This window comes from Grampus griseus (assembly GCF_964374135.1).
Source record: "Grampus griseus genome assembly, chromosome: 10".
Lineage (NCBI taxonomy): Eukaryota > Metazoa > Chordata > Mammalia > Artiodactyla > Delphinidae > Grampus > Grampus griseus.
In genome coordinates, this window is record NC_139004.1 from 96,695,355 (window position 1) to 96,717,406 (window position 22,052).

The window sequence follows — 22,052 nt, forward strand, 5'->3', positions numbered from 1 at the left end:
CCAAAGAATTGTTGGGGAGACAGAAAGGAAAGTTTACACTGCACATAGTGTGACGAGATTTCATAAAAGTTCCTTTAAATATTTTTCTTCTTTTCCCTCAAAGTCTTCTCCCCTGCAGTTAGTTCATTTTTGCTCCTTCTCTTCCTCTTCCTTTTTCTCAGCCTCTAAAAACTATGCTCTATTGTCCCAAATCTATTCGGTTCTCAGCCTTAGAGTACCAACCCACTCAACCAAATATGAGCCTGGTGGTTAGTTAATGGAGCAGAACCATCTACATATTGTTCTTCAAGCTTAATGCTTAGGAACTCATCTTCACCCCCACCCCAAGCAGCTGATCAAAGTGTTCACCCACCTACATACGTTTCCTGAAATGAGGAAGGACGGGCAGTCCTAAGCGAGGAAAGAATCTACTGCTAGGAAAATAAGACTTTTTTCCATTGGGTTACAAAGATATATTGAGTGAATGAGTTGAGATTATCACTATCAAGCCTCAGTCAATGTCAAGATACAGATGCCTGCCAGAAGCTGCAGTTCCACCTAATCCTAACCCCTTCTCCTGCAGGGCCCCGGTCAACTACTCTTCAGTGGGTTCCTGGCTTAACAGAAACCACAGCAAAGCTCTCAGCCTGAAATAAAGAGCCTTCTGGGTCACTACAGTGTCTCCTAGTGTGCTTTCTCTGGCTCTGTGGGTCTCTAGTTCCTAAGCCCACGTGTCTTGCTGGGCCCTCCTTTATTGGCATCCAGGCCCCACCTGTCTTCCTCATCTCTGATCCCTGTAGGTGCTCTGACCATTATTACCTCCCTGGTATAGCCTCCAGCCTACTCTGATCTGTCTACCAGACATGGCCCTCTTCCACCCTAGATCCACTGCTTCGGTTCTTTCCTGAAACCGGATACTGAACTTTTCAGAGAAATAGGAGTAGGATACAGAGTAATTCTGTTATTTAAACACTTACTCTGCTGAGTGCTGTGATTAAGAGTTCTTAACCAGCATGTTTGGGTTGAATGCTGCTCTGCCACTCATAAGATATGTGACCTTGGGCAAGTCACTTGACCTTTCTGTACCTCGGTTTTCTCATTTGGAATATAGAGATAATAATATTAAATAATATAGTAAATGCTCAATTCACGTTCATTGTTGATATTATTATTATTACTGCTCACATGCATTGGCTTCATTTAATCCTCACAAAAATCTTGTAAAGTAAGTAGTATTCTCCCTGACTCATAGGTTTTACAAAAGAGGAAACTAGAGTTCAGAATAAAGTGAGTAACTTGCCCATGGTTACAGAGTCAGTAAGTGGTAGAAGCAAGATCTAAACGTGGATCTGTTTGACTCACAGACTCCATGCCCCTGCCATCGTGTCAGACCTCCTCCAAAGGCAACTACCTCCAAAGAGTGGTCAAGGCTCCTTGGGGAAAAGGAGACAAGAGGCCAGCAGCTGGGGCAATTCAGGGAGTGATGGAGACAGGTGGAATGAATATTAAACCAGAGTTAAAGTAAGCAGCCCCACTTAGTCACTCACTAAGTGCACACGCAACCAGTCTTCAATACCCTCATCTAGAAAATGGGGATGATAGTACTGTGTTTATAACAATAAAAATAATTAGCCCTGTGCTGGGAGCAGTAAATTGGTGTGTGGTATAAGTCATGTGAAAGTACTCTGCATGTTGTGAAATGTATCACAAATGTAAGACTACTATTCAAAGTCAGTATGGGATAGTGGAAGAGACAGTGTTTGGAGTCAAGAGAAATGGGGTCACACTGCAGTAGCTGGGTATCCTGGACAGGTTATTTCACTTCTCTGAGCCTCGATGTCCTCTTGAATAGGGATATATCAGACTCTGTCACTTGGAAGTGACAGAAAACCCAACTCAAACAGGCATTTGCATAAAAAGGGAGTTTTTTCTGACTCAAGTATTTGGTTTACAGCTGAGGCACACAATGTCACCAAGTCACAGGTTCTCTCTTAACCTCTTAATTCTATTCTCTGCATTGTTTCATTCTTCCTAAGTTGTAGGCCCCCCATACCAGCACATCAAGATTACATCTAACACCCTAAACAAGAGCAAAAAAACTTCTTTCTTGTGCAAGTTCTGTAATTAATTCTCACTGACCTGGCTTGGATCACGTGATGAATCCCTGGACCAACCATTGAAGCTAGGAGATAAGAATATTCTGATTGGCCAGGCCCTGGAATAAGAGTGGTGGGATGAGCCCCACTAGAGTTGAGAATGGGGAAAAGGGAGCGGTTCCCCAAAAGACAAAATGCTATTGCCTGGAAAGGGGGGAATGGATGCTGGGCCAGCAGCAACAGATGTCTGTTACAGGGGATGCAACGGCCACCTCATGGAGCTGTCATGAGGTTTAAATGAGCCATGCATATAAGTAGGAGATTGCGATGATTGTAGAGGAAGACAGGGCTCTACGAAGTAACATCCAAGCTACTGAGAAATCAGTCTGATGAGAACAAAATCAGTGCCCTGATGAGGCCAATGGAAAGTCCCAGGATAGGCAGTAAGGTGGTGGAACCCACACTGGACTGGTGCTGGGGCAAAAGTCAAGGTCAGCCCCACCAGGGGTGAGGTTTAGGGCTCAGAATGGGCAGGTGATGAGATGTGGTTGGGATTGTGGCCAAAAGGCCAATGCTGGCAGAGCTGTGCCCCTGGCTTTCAGTTGAGTGGACAGCCTGTCCCCCTAAAAAGGCCAGGCCCAGCAGGCGAAGGAAACCATAGCAACCACAAGTTAAGGAAGGCAGATGAAAAGCTTGTAAACACAGCTTCCAGCCATGTGGCATAGCTTTGGGCTCCTAGGAGACAGCCACATAAAGACCAGTCTGGCTCATGGCGACCAGGCAAAGGGGACTATTTCTGGACTCAACTGTGGGCTGACGCAGTCTGCAAACTAGACAAGCAAACAGGCAGCACAAACAGACATCACTACTACAAAAGCAGAGTCTCCATGTAGCGCACTTCCAGTTGCTCACGTGTGTGGAGCAGCAGGTTGGCTCTCTTTGCCCACACCATTTCATGCCCCGCTCCCCTTCCCACCTCCATGAAAACTTCTGACCCAGCCTCAGTGCTGGGTGGAAAGTGACTGTTTATAGAGTGGCGGCAACTGGGAAACCTACTAAGAAGCTCTGTGTTTCTCTGTCATAAATAACCAGCTGTCTCGTGCAATTTCCTGAGCTGCACAACCAGCAATGACAACCTGCCTTTCCATGCACCATCAGGCAGTGATTGTGGGTCCTCAGCATGATGCTGACAAGTCCATTTTTCAAGGCCATGGCCAAGCCCGCTTTTCACTACTGCAGAGTTAACCGTAACTCTGCAATGCCGGGTATGACAGTACCCACCCAGAAAAGACATTTAATAAGAAAAAAAAATCCGTTTTTTCTCCAATCTGATGTTCCAAAGAGAAAAATCAGCAAACTCTTTTTTTCCTGATAAATCCTTGAAATTTTAGGTGCACAGAACCCAAACAGTAACTATGGCAACACAAGCCACTCCAATAAGACTAACGCAGATTATTTCCAGCACAATAGCCTGGCTTGTGCTCAGAAAGCAGAGGTAATGTTGGCTGAAAGCAATTCCTGAATTGGTGGGGGGGATAAAATCCTCCGGCAGTGAAAGCTTCATGCTTAGGTTTCTGGTTTCAGGCCCCTAGGATTCAGTGGCAAGATGAATTAACTACTGGATTAATATCTTGCCACTCCACACTGTTGAACTGGCAGCCTCTTCACCCTCTGCTTGGACTTCTTCACTTCCAACCACAAAGCCATTCAAACCCCAGGACTCACAGCGACAGCAAAAAGAATATGGGCTGTGAAAAGTACAGAATCAGGCAGTTTGAACAGACGTTAGGGATCACCTGGACTGGGAGTCTCTTGAAGTCAGGAGAATATGCTACATGTTCTGCACAGAGCTGAGGACCTGACCCAAGGTGGGTGAAGCTCTGTCTAACCTCATTTGTTTTACAGATGAGGAAACCAAGACCCAGGACTTGGCCATGCTCACTCAGAATCAGGAGATGACAGGGACTCCTGGTTAAGCCCACTGGCTGTGGAACAGGACAGAGCGGGGTCTGCATCATGGCTGTTAGATTCTGGGCAAGTCACTTAACTTCTTTGAACCTGGGTTTACTTAAGAATAACAATAATTACAATGACAATAATAATAATAAGGCCTACCTTTTAAGGTTGTTGTAGGAATAAATGAAGTAATCCATGTAGATCCATGTAGTATATTTAGCATACAATAGGGGCTCCCAATATAACTAATACTATTATTATTAATGGCAAAGCCAGAACTAGACCAGTTTCCCCCCAGAAGACTTGTGCATAATGCAAGAGGAAATCCAACTTCATCTTAATCTATAGGACCACTTCTTTCCATACCCCATCTTCTTCTGACATAAACTGACAACTTAACCTATTCACATTTAACAATCTTTCCTTGTGCAGTGGTTCTCAAACATTTTGGTGTCAGGATCCTTTTCCACACTTAAAAATTACTGAAGATTCCCAAAGAGCCTTTGTTTATATGGGTTTTCAAAACTATTTATTAGTCTATTTAAAAATAACAATAATAACCTCATTACATTTTAACATTAATTACATATTTTCATGAAATATAACTATTTTCCAAAACAAAAAAAAATGTAATGAGAAGAGTGGCATTGCTTTACATTCATGCAAATTTCTTTGGTGTCTGGCTTGATAGAGAGCAGCTAGGTTCTCATATCTGTTTCTGCAATCAATCTATTGTAATGAGTTGTTTGGATTGAAGTATATGAAGAAAATACAGTCTCACACAGATATATAGTTGGAATAGGAAGGAATACTTTATAGACTTCAGATAATTGTGAATTTTCTTCTTTGATAATCAACTACATCAAAACTCAGCAACTGTTAGTTTCTTAAAGATTAGTTGCATGTAGAATCTGAAACCATATCAGGGAACTCTGTTATATTAAATTCTATCAGCTTTCATGCACTTTGAATGGATTTCTTTTTTACCTATGCATGATTCTTTAACATCATGCATTGGTCATTTGGAAAATACTGGCTCACTGAGTTATGCAGACCTTCCAAATGTTGTCACATTTCACTATACAAGATCACATTCATTAACATCACTGCCAGTCTCAGGAGATAAGTCTAAGTGTTAGGAAGCTGTCAAGTTAATAGTGGAAGATATTCTAATTTTTCCTTGAAAGCTTGAATTTGATCTTTGATAACAAATACTGTCACTGTTTTCCTTGACAGGCTAATTTCAATTATTTTTGAGAAATTTTCTGCCACATACCTAAGCTGGAGTAACTATAGTTTTTTGTTAAAAGATAATTTTTTAAAAAGGTTAAACTGTAACTCTCATACAGATAAAAAACGACCACATGTTAAAGATTTTATTTAAATCATGATGAGAGAATCAAGCAGATGTTTGAACCAGTTCAAAGGAGAAGCTAAAGAAGCACAAATTTATAATGAATAAAAGAATGTTGAAATGAATGCGCACATGGCACAGAACTGGCTTTTTCATAGAGGGGGATGGGGTATCCCTCCACCAGACACAAGTAATTTGCATATCTATAGAAAAGAATTATTTCGCATTGCTATCAGTTAACTACAACTTACAGAGTTGCAAAATAGCTCCATACAATCCTAACCAGCTAAGTATGTGCTATACACAACGCAGGGTTTTCCTTTGAAGCATAAACCTTCCCTACAGTCTTCTGTCACTCATTCTTTCAAGTAAAAAAATGGTGTTTTGTGAAACAAGCAGCTAGTTCAACTCACAGCTCAACAGTTGCACAAGCACTCTTCCTGAGACAATCATCCTACTTTGGTATGCAACACAAGTAACACTAGGAAAGATTGGTGCCACTGCCTTGATTTCTGCTAAGGTGCCAGTGGCTTTAGCCACCATCGCTTTTGCACCATTAGTGCAAATGTCAACGTGGTGAAATGGCAAATGATAGTCTTAGTATTAATCTAAGGATATTTTTTACCTTGAGGACCCCCTGACAGGGTCATGAGGAATCTCAGGGTTCCGTGAATGTTCTAGAATCAGTGCTCTGAAGTATGCTGTTGATCAAGGTAATGACCTAAAGAAGAATGAGCAAATAGCAAAAAGCCGGACATCTGCAAATTGAAAAATCAGACCTCACATGGGTCACTGCTTGGGAAGGGAAAAGCTATCAGTGAGAATCTGGGAACAGTGCCATGGAGTTGGGGGAATGGAGAATTTAAACAATAATAAAACCCACTAAAAGTTGGTATGCTTTGTTGTTAGTGTACTGGCAATTCCAAACAATGCCACTGATGAAATACTCCTCCCCACGTGGGCAGACCATTCGCATTGCTCCCCACTTGTTCACCACTGTCCAGAAGTATAGACCCAAGTAAGACACAGGAGCTCACTAGCATTAGAGTTGCAGACTGTATAGGGGAGAGACTGCAGCCGTTCTGTTCCTATTCTTTTAGTAACTGACAAGTAATCTGACAAGCATGGATGCTTGTCAAAATCCAAATCGATCAGTATCTTGATCCTCCTCTCCTCCCCAAAAATAAGGATTATAACTCTTCAACTTTAATCACATTCTCCCCAAATTTTGAACCATTATTATCATAAACCTCAGTTTTATCTTGGTTTTTTTAATCTTACAAGACATTGTTTTTGTCTTATAGAGTTGACTTTTTTATTCGTCCACATATTTATCATTTTCTTTGCTCTTCATTCCTTCTTGCACCTCAGACCTTCCTTCTGCCTAAAGTATATTCTTTAGAATTTCCTTTGGTGAGTCTGCTGGCGATGACTTCTCACAGATTTTGTCTGCATATCCTCCTTTAAAAATAGTTTTGCTACATATATAATCGTAGGTTCACAGTTCTTTTTCTCTCAGGACATTTAAGATATTTCAATGGTTTCTACTATTGCTGTTGAGAGGACAACTGTCAGGATAACTACCATTCTTTAAAGATGATCTGTCTTTCTCTCTGATTGCTTTAAGATCTTCTCTTTGTCTTAGTGTTCTGCAGTTTCATTTATGCTATGTGCAGGTGTGGATTTCTTTTTATCTAACATGAGATTCACTGGGCTTCCTGAATGTGTGAACAGGTGTCTTTCAGCAACACTGAAAAATTCTCAACTAACATCTGTTCAAATATTGTCTCTGCAACATTCTTTCTCTCCTCTTCTTCCGGAACACCAATTATACGTGTATAAAATTATTTAATTCTATCTTCCAGATCACTTAATCTCTCATATTTTCCATCCCTTTGTGTCTCTGTGCTGCATTCTGAATATATTTTTTAGAACTCTCCCCCAGGTTACTGATTCTCTCCTCAATGTTGCCTAATTAACTGCTGAATCCATAATCACTTATTTCTAGAAATTCTTTTTTTAATATACTTTGTCAGTTTTACAGTCTGATTCTTTATTTGTAATTTTATTTCTTATTTCTTTAAACATATTAAAATACTTCTTTTATATTCTGTGATAATTCCACTACCTATAGTCTTCATGGGTCTAATTCTGCCGTCTGTTGTTTCTGCTGGCTCAGTACTCATGTTGCCTCGCTTCCTTATGTATTTTTACCATTTTTGATCATGAGCTGAAATTTCTTAAAACTTTATCATGAAGAATTCCTTGAGGCCTGGGGAAGACAGGTTCCTCTACGGGGTGTGCATTTGGTTCTGCTAGGAACCTCAAGGATACTACTAACCTAGAATCACTTTGGTTGTGTGAATTCATGCTATAGATCCTTATAAGGATTGACTTATGATTATAAATTTTCAGGGAAGATTTTTTTTGACCCTCCACCCAGGCCCAGTCTTCAAGATAAGCAACTGTTTTTATTCTTCAGGTGACAGGTTTATTTCTAAATCACCCTTGCACTAAAGTGCCTTTACAGTGAGGTATGGCCATTTGAGGTCCTCACTTTATGGAAGGGGTCCTATTAGACCCCTACCTTAGGCAGGTTCTAGGCTTCACTTTCTGTCTCCCCATGAAAAACTAAAGCTCAAAAATCAGCCAGTTCAGATGGGAACATACTGTATAGCACAGGGAACTCTACCTAATGCACTGTGGTAAGCGAAATGGGAGGGAAGTCCAAAAGGGAGGGGATATCTGTATGTGTATGACTGAATCATTTTGTTGTGCACTGGAGGCTAACACAACATTGTAAAGCAACCATACTCCAATAAAAATTAATTTTAAAAAAATCAGCCAGTTCAGCAAGTATCTTTGAGGCAAAAGCCAGCTTTGGGGTTCTGCTTACTTTACTTATTTAGTTTTTGGTCTTTGAGGATTCCTTAATAACTTGCTGGCTCATGAACACATTTTTTAATGGCTTTTTATGTCATCTAGCACATTTAGCTCTTTTCAGCGGGAGGATCAGTCAGGGTAAGCCATTCCACTATACTGCAAGAAATGAAAGTCTACATAAAAGCATGTGGTGCATAAATGATGATTTATCTGATGCAGTTTGGTTGTGTGGAACAGGAGTGAGGGAGAGCAGCAAGGTCACAGCTGGGTTTATACTTGAAAAGCTCAGCAGGGGTTAGCGAAAGAAGGGCCTTGAATGTCATTCTATATTTCAACTTTATTGAGTAGGTAATGGAGGTTCTTCCAACTCTGGACTATAAGATTCATAAAGTTTTTCACATACTAACACCTTAGGATTCTATTATTGTTTCCTTGAAAGTAGTGTTTCTCAAAGTGTGGCCAAGTTCCACCTGCATCAGAATCCTCTAGGTAACTTATCAAAACTTGCAGATTTCCAAGCTCCATCCCAAACCTACTGAGTCAGTATCCTCAGAGAAGGAAGGTGGGAAAGAGACCACTAAAGGATTGGAAAATCATTTTAATAAGATAGAGTAAAATCTTGCAGAGCATGTCTTTTGCTATAAGGATGAGTATTATTTCATTAAACCTTTATTTAGGTGTTATAAAGTGTGCGTGTGGGTATGTGTGTACCTGTGTGTGCACACACACACTGGGCCAACCTGTAAAATGTATTTCATGCATTGAGGTCAAAAAAGTTGAGGTCAAAAAAGCTGTAAAATGTGTTTCATGCACTGAGGTCAAAAAAGTTAGACAATCATTATCTTAGAGGATGCCCTTTATATTATTTTTCATCAGACTTTACCTGTAATTAAAATATTGTAAGAAAAGGAATGCAGCATAATTTCCCTCTGAATAACCCTACCCATAGCATGCTGGGACACATCTATGTTTGTACATAAATCAATTAACTTGGGCACTTCTTGACTCAAAATGAAGTGATGAAAAAGCATCTCTATGAATCTGGTATGGGTGGAAACATGATGTTAATTGTCACCTATGCAAGAACTGTTTTCTTCTTTTCCTCAAGAGATTACAAAGCCTGTGTTCCGGCTCTCATCACATCTCAACAACCCTATACTTCAGGAAATGAAGTATCACAAAATCCTGGCACAACTGACCCCAAAGGACTGAGTGGCTCCTTTTGCCGTGGAGGATTTTGTTGTACTAGGTATTGCTCCCACAAGTGGTCGTAGGTTGTTGCCTGGAATGCCTTTTGCTATCTGGATACTTTTTTCCTTTGTACTTGTACTTGCTTCAATCTGTGGTTTATTCTCCCAAAACACCAATAAACAAGGACAAATATAAATTTATCCATTCAAGCATCAATGCCAAACACACACACACAAATTGTTGTCTTAAATAGACTTAATTTCAATCATTCACATAATGCCTTGAGTATGTTCTCCATTTCCACATACCTCTAGTACTTTTACCTTTTTTCTTTAAATCGAATCACATTTATACATAGAAAAAGTTTTCAGAAGGAATACTTTATACTCCTTTTGCAAAAGGAAAACTAGCATCACTTGCCAAAAGGGAAGGTAACTGTAAAAATAAATGGGAGGGAAGGAACACCAAGTTATCAGCATCAAGTTAGATTCCATCACCTGCCAGGCCTTTGAACCTGAATGCAGCCTGTTCTCCTTGTTTGAAAAAGAGATGCGAATGAGGACAAGACTCTTGCTCTGTGATGCTATCAAAAGGCATGAGAGATTGGAAAAGGAAATAACTTTCTTGATAGTGATTCATTTTGTTTTAAGGCTGAGCAGGTAGTTCTTAGAATTGTCTCCTGTTTCATTAGTATTTCAAATTTTAGAAAAGGATGGTATAGATTTGGTTCTCAAACTGTAGTGTAAATCAGAATCACCTGAAGGGCCTGTTAGACCACAGATGGATGGGCATCATTCCCAGTTTCTGATTCAGCAGGTGAGACCCAAGAATTTGTATTTCTAACAAGTTTCCAGGTGGTGCTGATGCTGTGGGTGCAGACCACACTTTGGGAACCACTGCACAGGTAAATCCTACACATCTTTCACAACCTTGTTTACGAGGGTCCCTCCTTCTCTGCACTCTCTATCCACGTTAAACTGCTCCTAACCACTTCCTGTTCATCTTCCTCATTCCCAGTCTTTTCACCCAAACCATTTTATTATCCTCCCTTCGCAAATCCCATGCTTTGAAATACTTTTTGTCTATCAAACAAAACATACTTATCAAGCAATAATTCATTTTCTCATGTTTTATTAATCAAAGACAAGGGTAGGGCTTCCCTGGTGGTGCAGTGGTTGAGAGTCTGCCTGCTAATGCAGGGGATACGGGTTCGAGCCCTGGTCTGGGAGGATCCCACATGCTGCAGAGCAACTAGGCCCGTGAGCCACAACTACTGAGCCTGCACGTCTGGAGCCTGTGCTCCGCAACAAGAGAGGCCGCGATAGTGAGAGGCCCGCGCACTGCGATGAAGAGTGGCCCCCGCTTGCCACAACTAGAGAAAGCCCTTGCACAGAAACGAAGACCCAACACAGCAAAAATTAATTAATTAATTAATTAATTCCTACCCCCAACATCTTCAAAAAAAAAAAACAAAACCACAGCTTAAAAAAAAAAAAGACAAGGGTAACTACCAATCAGAGCTTCCAATCAGCATGGGGTAACTGGTATTTCTATTCTATAACTGACTTGTTATAATTCTAGCCCAGAACAAAGAAACCTGATGTTTTGGTTTAAATAGCCTGTGCATCTAATCTCTGGTATATATGAGCTTTTTTGGTTACTCTTTTTTGAAGTCCTGAAAATAACTCACAGGCACCCCCTCCCTGCTTCCCTCATTACCCCGTGGGGCTGGGAAGCTCAGGTTGGGACCACCTGGTATCTATCACTCATCTGGTAATTAATCACTGATTATCTTCTGTCATTTCTTCTATTGTTGTCCCTTAACAGCATGAAAGGACTGCATCTGGCCCTTTGTAAACCGCATGCTACCTTGCTTAGGGCTTTAGAATATTAGCATCTCCCCAAAAAAGGAAGAAACAAAAAAACCAAAAACGATGTATTTCATGTTTGGCTATATATACTACAATTGTATCCAGGGGAGAACAACACAATGAAAGAATATTTGCAGTAAAATAGACCAGTATTGTAAATAGGCGACAAACTCAGAAGTTACCCTTTGGGGAAGGAAAGTGAGTCAACAAAACAATTAATTTCCAGAGGTGGTAAAGAGACTTGAAAATAAATACTTGCCTTCTTAAGTTCACCAGGATGTGATTCCATTGGATTGCTCTGCCTGGGGCCTCCTGGAAGGCTGTTAGGAGGAAATGTTGAAAATGAGTCTGATTTAACCACAAGCAGACAAACTGGGGATTTGGAGTGATGGTAAGGTCTTAATGAATCAGACACAACTCTGCCTTCCTCAAGAGTATGTGACTCTTCCTTTTTCCAAAACGCCACTTAAAGCTCTTGTCCTCCTGGAAGCCATCCCTGGTGGTGATTACTACCACCCCACCCCCACCTGATTCTGATCACATTTTATTTTGAACTCTCTTAGCAATATGGACTCACTGCATGTTGCTTTGAAATTGCTACTGAAGCTTTTTCAAGCGGGTATGTGGGTGTGGGTGTGGGTGTGGATGTGAGTGTGTGTATGTGTGTGTTTGGGAAGGCACGCTTCTTCCCTCCAAAAAATAGCTCCCCACCCACCTGTGACAAAGACCTAAAGCTTGCCTATGATAATTTCTTTGATGACCTTGTTTATGCCAGGCATCTTCTTTCAACATGCCAGTGACAGTAAGCTGTTATCCATCATTAATCTGTTGGTGCCCCTTCCTGCCCTTTGCTGATGATATTCAAAGAGTACTGCTAGCACTGCTTTGGAGAGTTCCACCAAGGAAATTCCAAGGAAATCTTTTGACTACTGATGACTCCAGAAAAGATGCAAAAAGCAAGGTTTTAGGTTGTTGTTTTACTTGTTCCAATGACTTATTAGATTTAGCTAATTACACAGCTTATCAAAATAAAAGATCTTCTGTGTGCCATGTGATGGTCTATCCCATCATTCATGCCTGATTGAATAACATGGTTAAAATCCAAGGAGCTCCTCCTCTAATGAAGTTCCTGCTCTGTCCGTTGCTACGGCAACTTAGGGCCATGGTCCAAGATGACAGCAAATATATTAAATATTGCAGCAAATCCATTCTCTCCCTGCTTTAGTGACCTCAGAGCCAAGACTGTATTTGACAGTGTACAAGTATAGAAGAAGTATTGTGCCTGCGATTTTTTTTCTTTTTCAACATGGAAACCAATCACATTTATATTCACAAGCACAGTGTCATCCATGTAGCAGGCACTGAAAAAATACTTGAGGGAAATTAGTTATACATGATGCATTAACTACACACATATATTGTCGCTTTTTCCTGAGACCCCACCAAAATGACGGTAAAAGAATTAAAAAGGAGTATGTTCACATAGATGAAGAAAATGGGACATGATACCACAGTAAGCAAGTGATTTCTGCTTTTTTTTCAGCTTTTTTTTTCAGATTTTTTAAAATTGTGGTAAAATACACACAACATAAAATTTACTATTTTAGTCATATTTAAGTGTACAGTTCAGTGGCATTTAGTACATTCACATTATTGTGCAACCATCATCACCATCCATCTCCAGAACTTTCTCATCATCCCAAACTGAAACCCTGGAGCCATTAAATAATAATTCCCTATCCCCCCTCCCTCAGCCCATGGTAAACCCTATTCTATTTTTTGTCTCTACATCTTTGACTACCCTAAGTAGCGGAATATAAGTGGAATCAGATAATATTTCTCCTGTTGTCACTGGCTTATTTCACTTAACATAATGTCTTTAAGGCTTATCCATGTTATAGCATGTGCCAGAATTTCATTCCTTTTTTATCCCCTACAAAATCAGACTATATTTCATTTTCAGCTTTACTGAGGAAAAACTGATACAATCTTATTCCTTTTTGAGGCTGAATAATATTCCACTGTATGGATATTACTACCCTTTGTTTATCCATTCATCCATCAATGGACATTCTGGCAGTTTCCACCTTTTGGCTATTGTGAATACTGCTGCCATGAACACTGGTGTGCAAATATTTATTCAAGTCCCTGCTTTCAAAACTTTTGTGTATATACCCAGAAGTGGAACTGCTGAATCAAATGGTAATTCTATGTTTAACATTTTTGAGGAAACATTATTTTCCGCAGCAGCTGCACCATTTCACATTCACACCAACAATGTGCAAGGGTTCCAATTTCTCCATATCCACCCCAACACTGTTAGTTTTTGTTTTGGGTTTTTTTTAATAATAAGCCAGCCTAATGGGTATGAAGTGGCATTTCATTGTGGTTTTGATTTGCATTTCCCTGATGGTTGGTGGTGTGCAGCAGCTTTTTATGTGCTTATTGGCATTTATTCTGTTCCTTTTTAAAAGATGGAAAGCGGAGGAATGGTAACATCATAGCAGAGCAAGGGAGGGGGAGTGGGGAAGGGGGTTACACGTGAGAAGCAAACTGACTGACCCACAAAACCTCTGAAAAATTTGGCCCATGATAAAAGGATGGAACACAGGGCTTCCCTGGTGGCGCAGTGGTTGAGAGTCCGCCTGCCAATGCAGGGGACATGGGTTCGTGACCCGGTCCAGGAAGATCCCACATGCCGCGGAGTGGCTGGGCCTGTGAGCCATGGCTGCTGAGCCTGCACGTCCGGAGCCTGTGCTCCGCAACGGGAGAGGCCACAACAGTGAGAGGCCCACATACCGCAAAAAAAAAAAAAAAAGGATTGAACACAGTAAGGATCAGAGCTGAAAACATCCTCTGCCCCAGAAGCCAAGCAGTTACTCTTTACCCAGGCAGGAGAATGGAAGCTTGATCCCTGGCGGATCTGAACTGGGGGGGCCCTAGATTCCAGTACAACTGGCACAGTAGCCAGCAGGAGTGAGGTAAGGTCTGGAAATAGGGAGACTCAGCGAGAGTGCATCCTGAGCAGTGGGAACCCCAGTCCTCTTCCTCGACTCTGCTCCCCAAATGCAGGCAACGTGTGTTACCCCTAGACAGCAGATGAGAAGATTCTTCTCCTAAGAAACTGAACTGCCCCAGAGGAAGAAAACCATAGATAATAACATCTGGAGTTCCCCTAACAAAACAGCAAGACCCCCACCAAAAACCCAACAGTAAAGGCTTCCACTTGATAAGTTCTGTATGTACACATAGGGCTTACAGTTAGGTCTTTCTTTTGCCTTTTTTAATTGAAATATAGTTGATTTACAGTGTGTCAGTTTCAAGTGTACAGCAAGGTGATTCAGTTATATATATGGAAAAGAATTTTTATATATGTATATATTTATGTATATTTATGTTCTTTTTAAATTTTCCATTATAGGTTATTACAAGATACTAATTTTAGTTCCCTGTGCTATAAGTAGGTCCTTGTTGGTTATCTATTTTATATATAGTAGTGTTTATATTTTAATCCCAAACTCCGAATTTATCCCTCCCCCCTCCAATTAGGTCTTGTGCCTTACTCTAAAATATGAAGTGATAACTAAGGGTTATCAGACACTGGAGGAAAGCCCCCATCATGAAAGACAGAGAGCAAAACAAACCACCCCCGCAAAAAAAAATTGGATCAGCAAGAAACAGATCATGCCAGAAACAGAAGAAAGCTTCAAATAAAAATTACAATTAATACTCCTAGAGAGTTCAGAGAAGATATCACATCCATCAATTTTTTATTTTTCTTTTAATTTTATTTATTTATTTTTGGCTGTGTTGGGTCTTCGTTGCTGTGCGCAGGCTTTCTCTAGCTGCGGCGAGCGGGGGCTACTCTTCATTGCAGTGCGCAGGCTACTCAATGCGATGGCTTCTCTTGTTGCGGATCACGGCCTCTGGGCGCATAGGCTTCAGTAGTTGTGGCTCGCGGGCTCTAGAGAGCAGGCCCAGTAGTTTTGGTGGATGGGCTTAGTTACTCCGTGGCATGTGGGATCTTCCCAGACCAGGGCTCAAACCCGTGTCCCCTGCATTGGCAGGCGGATTCTTAATCACTGCGCCACCAGGGAAGTCCCATCAATTTTTTAAAAGCAGTATATTATCAAAAATAAAAAGAGCCCTTGGAAATCAAAAGTGATCATCAATGTTAAAAAGTTAATAGACAGGTTGGAAGTAATAAAAAGGCAAAATGATGGAAAATAATAAGGATAGTATAAGGATAAAATATTTAGGGAATCATTTGAATTCAACATCCAAATAAGAAAACAGAGGAGGAAAAGATTATCAAAGAAATAATTTAAGAAAAATTTCCTGGAACTGAAGGACCCAAGTCTCCAACTGAAAGCCTAATGAATGAAGAAGGATGAATGCCAAGTTTCAGCATACCAGGGATACAGAGAAGAACTAGAAGTGTCCAGAAAGATAAGTCACATACAAAGAAATAGGATTAAAAATGGCATTGGACTTCTCAAAAATGACCCTAAAAGCTAGAAGACAATGGAACAATGTCTTTAAGGGAAAATAATTTGCAACCTGAATTCTATATGGCCAAACGGCAAATCCAGAGTGAGGGTAGAAAAAAAGACATTTTCAAATAAGCAAGAACTCAAAAAAATATATCTCCCATGTATCATTTCTTAAAAAGCAACAGAAGGAGAAGTGTCACCAAAACCAGGAAGTAAAGAAAGACCTGGGACCCAGGAAACAGGGGTTCCAACATAAAAGAAAAGAGAACTCCTAGAATAATAGTTATTATTTAATTTATCATTACTTTAGGTGAAAGGCATAAAGTAAAACCTGTCTGTACTGGAGGAGGAGGGCTTCAAGGAGGAAAGTTCCAGATAGAGGGGTATACACACTTGAGCATGAAAAACTATTGATAGGACATGAAAGTTCTAATTAGAAAGAAAAGGACAGGTACATAGAAAATAATGCAAGTAAAACAAACAAACAGGGACTTCCCTGGTGGCACACTGGTTAAGAAGCCGCCTGCCAATGCAGGAGACACGGGTTCGAGCCCTGGTCCAGGAAGATCCCACATGCCGCAGAGCAACTAAGCCCGTGAGCCACAACTACTGGGCCTGCACTCTAGAGCCCGTGAGCCACAACTACTGAGCCTGTGTGCCACAACTACTGAGGCCCACGCTCCTAGAGCCCATGCTCTGCAACAAGAGAAGCCACTGCAATGAGGAGCCTGCGCACCGCAACGAAGAGTAGCCCCCGCTCACCACAACTAGAGAAAGCCTGCGCCCAGCAGTGAAAATGCAACGCAGCCAAAACAAACTAATTAATTAAATAAATAAATTTATTTTTTTAAAAAAAGCAATCAAATATTATCAACTCCAGTAAAAACAAAAATGTATACAAGGAAGGAAATGTAATCACAGTATACTTTTTGGCTTTGCAATGGACAATAATTACATAAACATAATATGATATCAATAAATATTGATTATAGGGGTTTGCAGGAAAAGATAGAAGGCAAGTAACTGACAGACATTTTAATCTCAGATAACACCAAGTCAGTAAGTGATTTCTATAATTGATAAATCAAGAAACAGTATCAGTATTTTATTTTGATATGTAGCAATAAATATCTTGATGGTTGAAATTGAAAACTTTTGGGTAAATGATGGCCTAACGGGTCTTCTCTGACTTAGATTCTTTTTTGTGGAAATAGTGTAGACTCATTCTTTTTTTTTAATTGAAGTATAGTTGATGTACAATATCATATAAGATACAGGTGTACAATATAGTGATTCACAATTGTTAAAAGTTATACTCCATTTATAGTTATTATAAAATACTGACTATACTCCCTGTTTCGTACAGTGCATCCTTGTAGCTTATTTTATACATACTAGTTTGCATCTCTTAATACCCTATCCCTGTATTGCCCCTCCCCCCTTCCCTCTCCCCACTGATAACCACTAGTTTGTTCTCTAAATCTCTGAGTCTGTTTCTTTCTTGTTATATTCACTAGTTTGTGGTATTTTTTAGATTCCACATACAAGTGATATCATACAGTATTTGTCTTTCTCTGTATGACTTATTTCACTTAGCATAATGCCCTCCAAGTTCATCCATGTTGTTGCAAATGTCAAATTTTCATTCTTTTTTATGGCTGAGTAATATTCCATTGTGTGTGTGTGCACACACGCGCGTGTGTGTGTGTATATCACATCTGCTTCATCCATTCATCTGTTGATGGACACTTAGGTTGCTTCCATATCTTGGCTATTGTAAATAATGCTGCTATGAACACTGGGGTGCATGTATATTTTTGAATTAGTGGTTTTGTTTTTTCAGATATATACCCAGAAGGGGAATTGCTGGGTCATATGGTAGTTCTATTTTTAGTTTTTTGAGAAACCTCCATACTGTTTTCCAAAATGGCTGTACCACTTTACATTCCCAACAGCAGTGTACAAGGGTTTCCTTTTCTCCACATCCTCACCAACATTTGTTATTGGTGTTCTTTTTGATGATAGCTATTCTGACAGCTATGAGTTGATATCTCATTGTGGTTTTGATTTGCATTTCCCTGATGATTAGTGATGTTAAGCATCTTTTCATGTGCCTGTTGGCCATCTCCATTTCCTCTTTATTAAAATGTCTATTCAGATCTTCTGCCCATGAAAGATACTGAAGACAACACAAACAGATGGAAAGATATATCTTGTTCTTGGATTGGAAGAATTAATATTGTCAGAATGGTCATACTACCCAAGGCAAACTACCGATTCAATGCAATACCTATCAAAACACCAATGGCATTTTTCACAGAACTAGAACAAATAGTTTTTAAATTTGTACGGAAACACAAAACACCCCGAATAGACAAAACAATCTTGAAAAAGAAGAATAGAGTTGGAAGAATCACGCTCCCTGACTTCACACTATACTACAAAGCTACAGTAATCAAAAGAGCATGATACTGGCACAAAAACAGACACGTAGCTCAGTGGACACAATAGACAGCCTAGAAATAAACCCATGTACTTACAGTCAATTAATCTATGCCAAAGTAAGAAAGTATATACAATGGAGAAAAGACAATCTCTTCAATGAGTTGTGCTGGGAAAACTGGACAGCTACATGCAAAAGAATGAAATTAGAACATTCTCTAACACCATAAACAAAAATAAACTCAAAATGGGTTAAAGACCTAAATGTAAGGCCAGAAACCATAAAACTCCTAGAAGAAAACAGTAAAACATAGGCAGAACACTCTTTGACATAAATCATAGCAATATTTTTTTGGATCTGTCTCCTAAAGCAAAGGAAATAAAAACAAAAATAAACAAATGGGACCTAGTTAAACTTAAAAGCTTTTGCACAGCAAAGGAGACCACTAACAAAATGAAGAGACAACCTACTGAATGAAAGAAAATATTTGCAAATGATATGACCAATAAGAGATTAATATCCAAAATATATAAACAGCTCATACAACTCGACATCAAAAAAACATTCTTTACCAAGTTCCCAGAGTCAGTATGGAAGAATAATAGTTAAGAGTACACATTCTGGATTCAGATGGCCTGAGTGCTCAGCTTGACTCTGCCACTTCTTATTAGCTGGGTGAATTGGGGCAGGTTAATGCACCACTTTGCCTCAGTTTCCCCATATGTAAAATAGGAAACATAACAATACCTACCTGACAGGATTATTGTGAGAATTAAATAATGCACGTAAAGCACTTAGCATTCTTCCGGGCACACTGTACTCATTCATAAAGTATTAGTGATCATTACTATCATCCCCTAGTATGATTCTATCAGGATATGCCACCCCCGCCATCTTTCAGTGCCCTTCCGAAAAGGTCACTATGATAGAGTGACAGGTGAAAGACACAGAACAGGTAAGTGGAATTCAGCTCCTACTCCTCAGTTAGAAATAGCTAAGTTCTAAATGCAAAGTTCTACAGGCTTGGTGTCTTCCTCCACCTTGTTCTTTCCTGCTTGGGACAAGAACTGAAGACAATTTGGAGTAATACTATAAGGAGCAGTTAACAACAGGAGCCTGAAGTCAGACAGACCAGGTCAAATACTTGCTTCCCACCTATTAATCACATGAGCAGAGGCTAATTACCTGACTCTATGGGCTGAATTGTGTCCCCTCAAAATTTGTTTGTTGCAGTCCTAACCCTCAGTACCTCAGAATGTGACTGTATTTGGAGACAGGCGATGAAGTGTGATGAAGGTAAAATGAGGTGATGAAGGTAAAATGAGGTCATGTGGGAGGCCCTAATCCTATAGGACTGGTGTCCTTCTAAAAAGAGGAGTTCAGGACACAGACACACACAGAAGAAAGACCATGTGAGGACACAGGGAGAAGACAGCCATCTACAAGCCAAGGAGGGAGGCATCGGAAGAAACCAACACTGCCAACACCTTATCTCGAGCGTCCAGCCTCCAGAACTGAAGGAAATAAATTTCCGTTGTTTAAGCCACTCAGTCTGTGGTAGCTTTTTATGGCAGCCCAAGGTGACTGACACACCTGATCTCAGTTTTCTAGAAGGTAAAATAGGAATATACCTCATGAGCTAATTGTGAGGATTAAAATGTGTAGAAAAGTACTTACGACAGTGCTTGGCATACAATATGTGCTTAATAAATTGTAGGCTAGTATGATTATTGTGTTATTATTATTATTATTAAAACACAATTGGGACTTCCCTTGTGGCACAGTGGATAAGACTCCGTGATCCCAAAGCAGGGGGCCCAGGTTCCAGCCCTGGTCAGGGAATTAGATCCCACATGCCTGCCACAACTAAGAGTTCATATGCCACAACTAAGGAGCTGGCAAGCTGCAACTAAGGAGTCCGCCTGCCACAACTAAGGAGCCCACGTGCCACAACTAAAGAGTCAGCAAGCCACAACCAAGGAGCCCTGGAGCCACAACTAAGGAGCCCGCCTGCTGCAACAAAGACCCAGTGCAACCAAATTAATTAATTAATAATTTTAAAAACACAATTACTCTGATCTTTCCACAGTAGCAGAAGAAAAGAGAGATGCTGAATGACCAATTCAGCCAAAATTGTTGAAGCTGTTACAGTGACTTCATAATTCACCTTCATGTCTTTAGTCTTGCCCTCTTCAATCCACCTCCACAGTGCTGCCAGAACATTCTTTCTAGAATAAAAATCTGGCTCTGATATCCAGTAGCCAAAAATGGCCTCAAACAATTCCTCCCTTCCCTCCCTATATGTGTGTGCCTCTCCTCCTACCAGAGGTGGGCCCCATGTCCCCTCCCTGTGAATCTGGGCTGTGCCTGTGACCACTTTGACTAGAATAATACTACAGAGGGGCTTCCCTGGTGACGCAGTGGGTGGGAGTTCGCCTGCCGATGCAGGGGACGTGGGTTCGTGCCCTGGTCCGGGAAGATCCCACATGCCGCGGAGCAGCTGGGCCCGTGAGCCATGGCCGCTGAGCCTGCGCGTCCGGACCCTGTGCTCCGCAACAGGAGAGGCCACAACAGTGAGAGGCCCGTGTACCGCAAAAAAAAAAAAAAAAAAAAAAAAAGAATACTACAGAGGAAACAACATCTTGGGACTTCCAAGTCCTCACATTAAAAAGGCCTGGCAGCTACTGAGCCACCAAGAAGAACAGGCTACTCTGCAAGAGAAAGTGGTCATGGGCAAAGGCCCAGATAGAAGAAGAGAGAGGAGAGAGGCTACATGGAGGACCATCGAGGTGGCAGACATCCAGCCCCTCCTCACTGCTACTGCATGAGAGAGTCCAAGCCAGACCAGCAGAGGAACCACCCAGCTGAGCCCCAGCCAACCCACGAAATCATGAAATATAATAAAGTGCATTGGTTAAGCCAGTCACTTTGGGGCGGTTTTCTATGCAGCAAAAGGTAACTGAGACACTGATCATGACACTGCTCTACTTCAAAATCCTTGGATCTCATAACCAAATTTCCATCACCTTCCCAAGCTGTGTGGCTGGGGCAAGTTACATAATCTCTCTGTGCATCATTTTTACCATCTATAAAGTAGAAGTAATAACAATAATACCTTCCTCAAAGGATTGCCCTGAAGATGAAGAAACAATATACATAAGACACTTGGAACAGTATGGCATACAATAAGTGCTCAATATGAGTTAACCATCATCATTAGATGCCATATATTATGACATATAATAATGGTTAATATGAGTTAACCATCATCATTATCCTCCTCCTCATTCTTACTTTTTTTATTTTTTATTTTTTTGGCTGCATTTGGGTCTTCATTGCTGCGCGCGGCTTTTTTCTCTAGTTGTGGTGAGCGGGAGCTCCTCTTCATTGTGGTGCGTGGGCTTCTCACGGCGGTGGCTTCTCTTGTTGCAGAACACGGGTTCTAGGTGTGCCAGGCTTCAGTAGTTGCGGCGCATGGGCTCAGTAGTTGTGGTACACAGGTTCTAGGGCACACGGGCTTTAGTAGCTGTGGCTCGCGGGCTCTAGAGCGCAGGCTCAGTAGTTGTGGCGCACGGGCTTAGCTGCTCCGCGGGGTGTGGGATCTTCCTGGGCCAGGGATCGAACCCATGCCCACTGCATTGGCAGGAAGATTCTTAACCACTGCACCACCACGGAAGTCCCACCCTCGTTAGTCTTGCCTCACCCTCCTCCAGGCTGCTCCCTAACCACTCCCCATTTGCACTCTAGGACACGGTCACACTAGAATACTTTTTTCAGCCAACACGT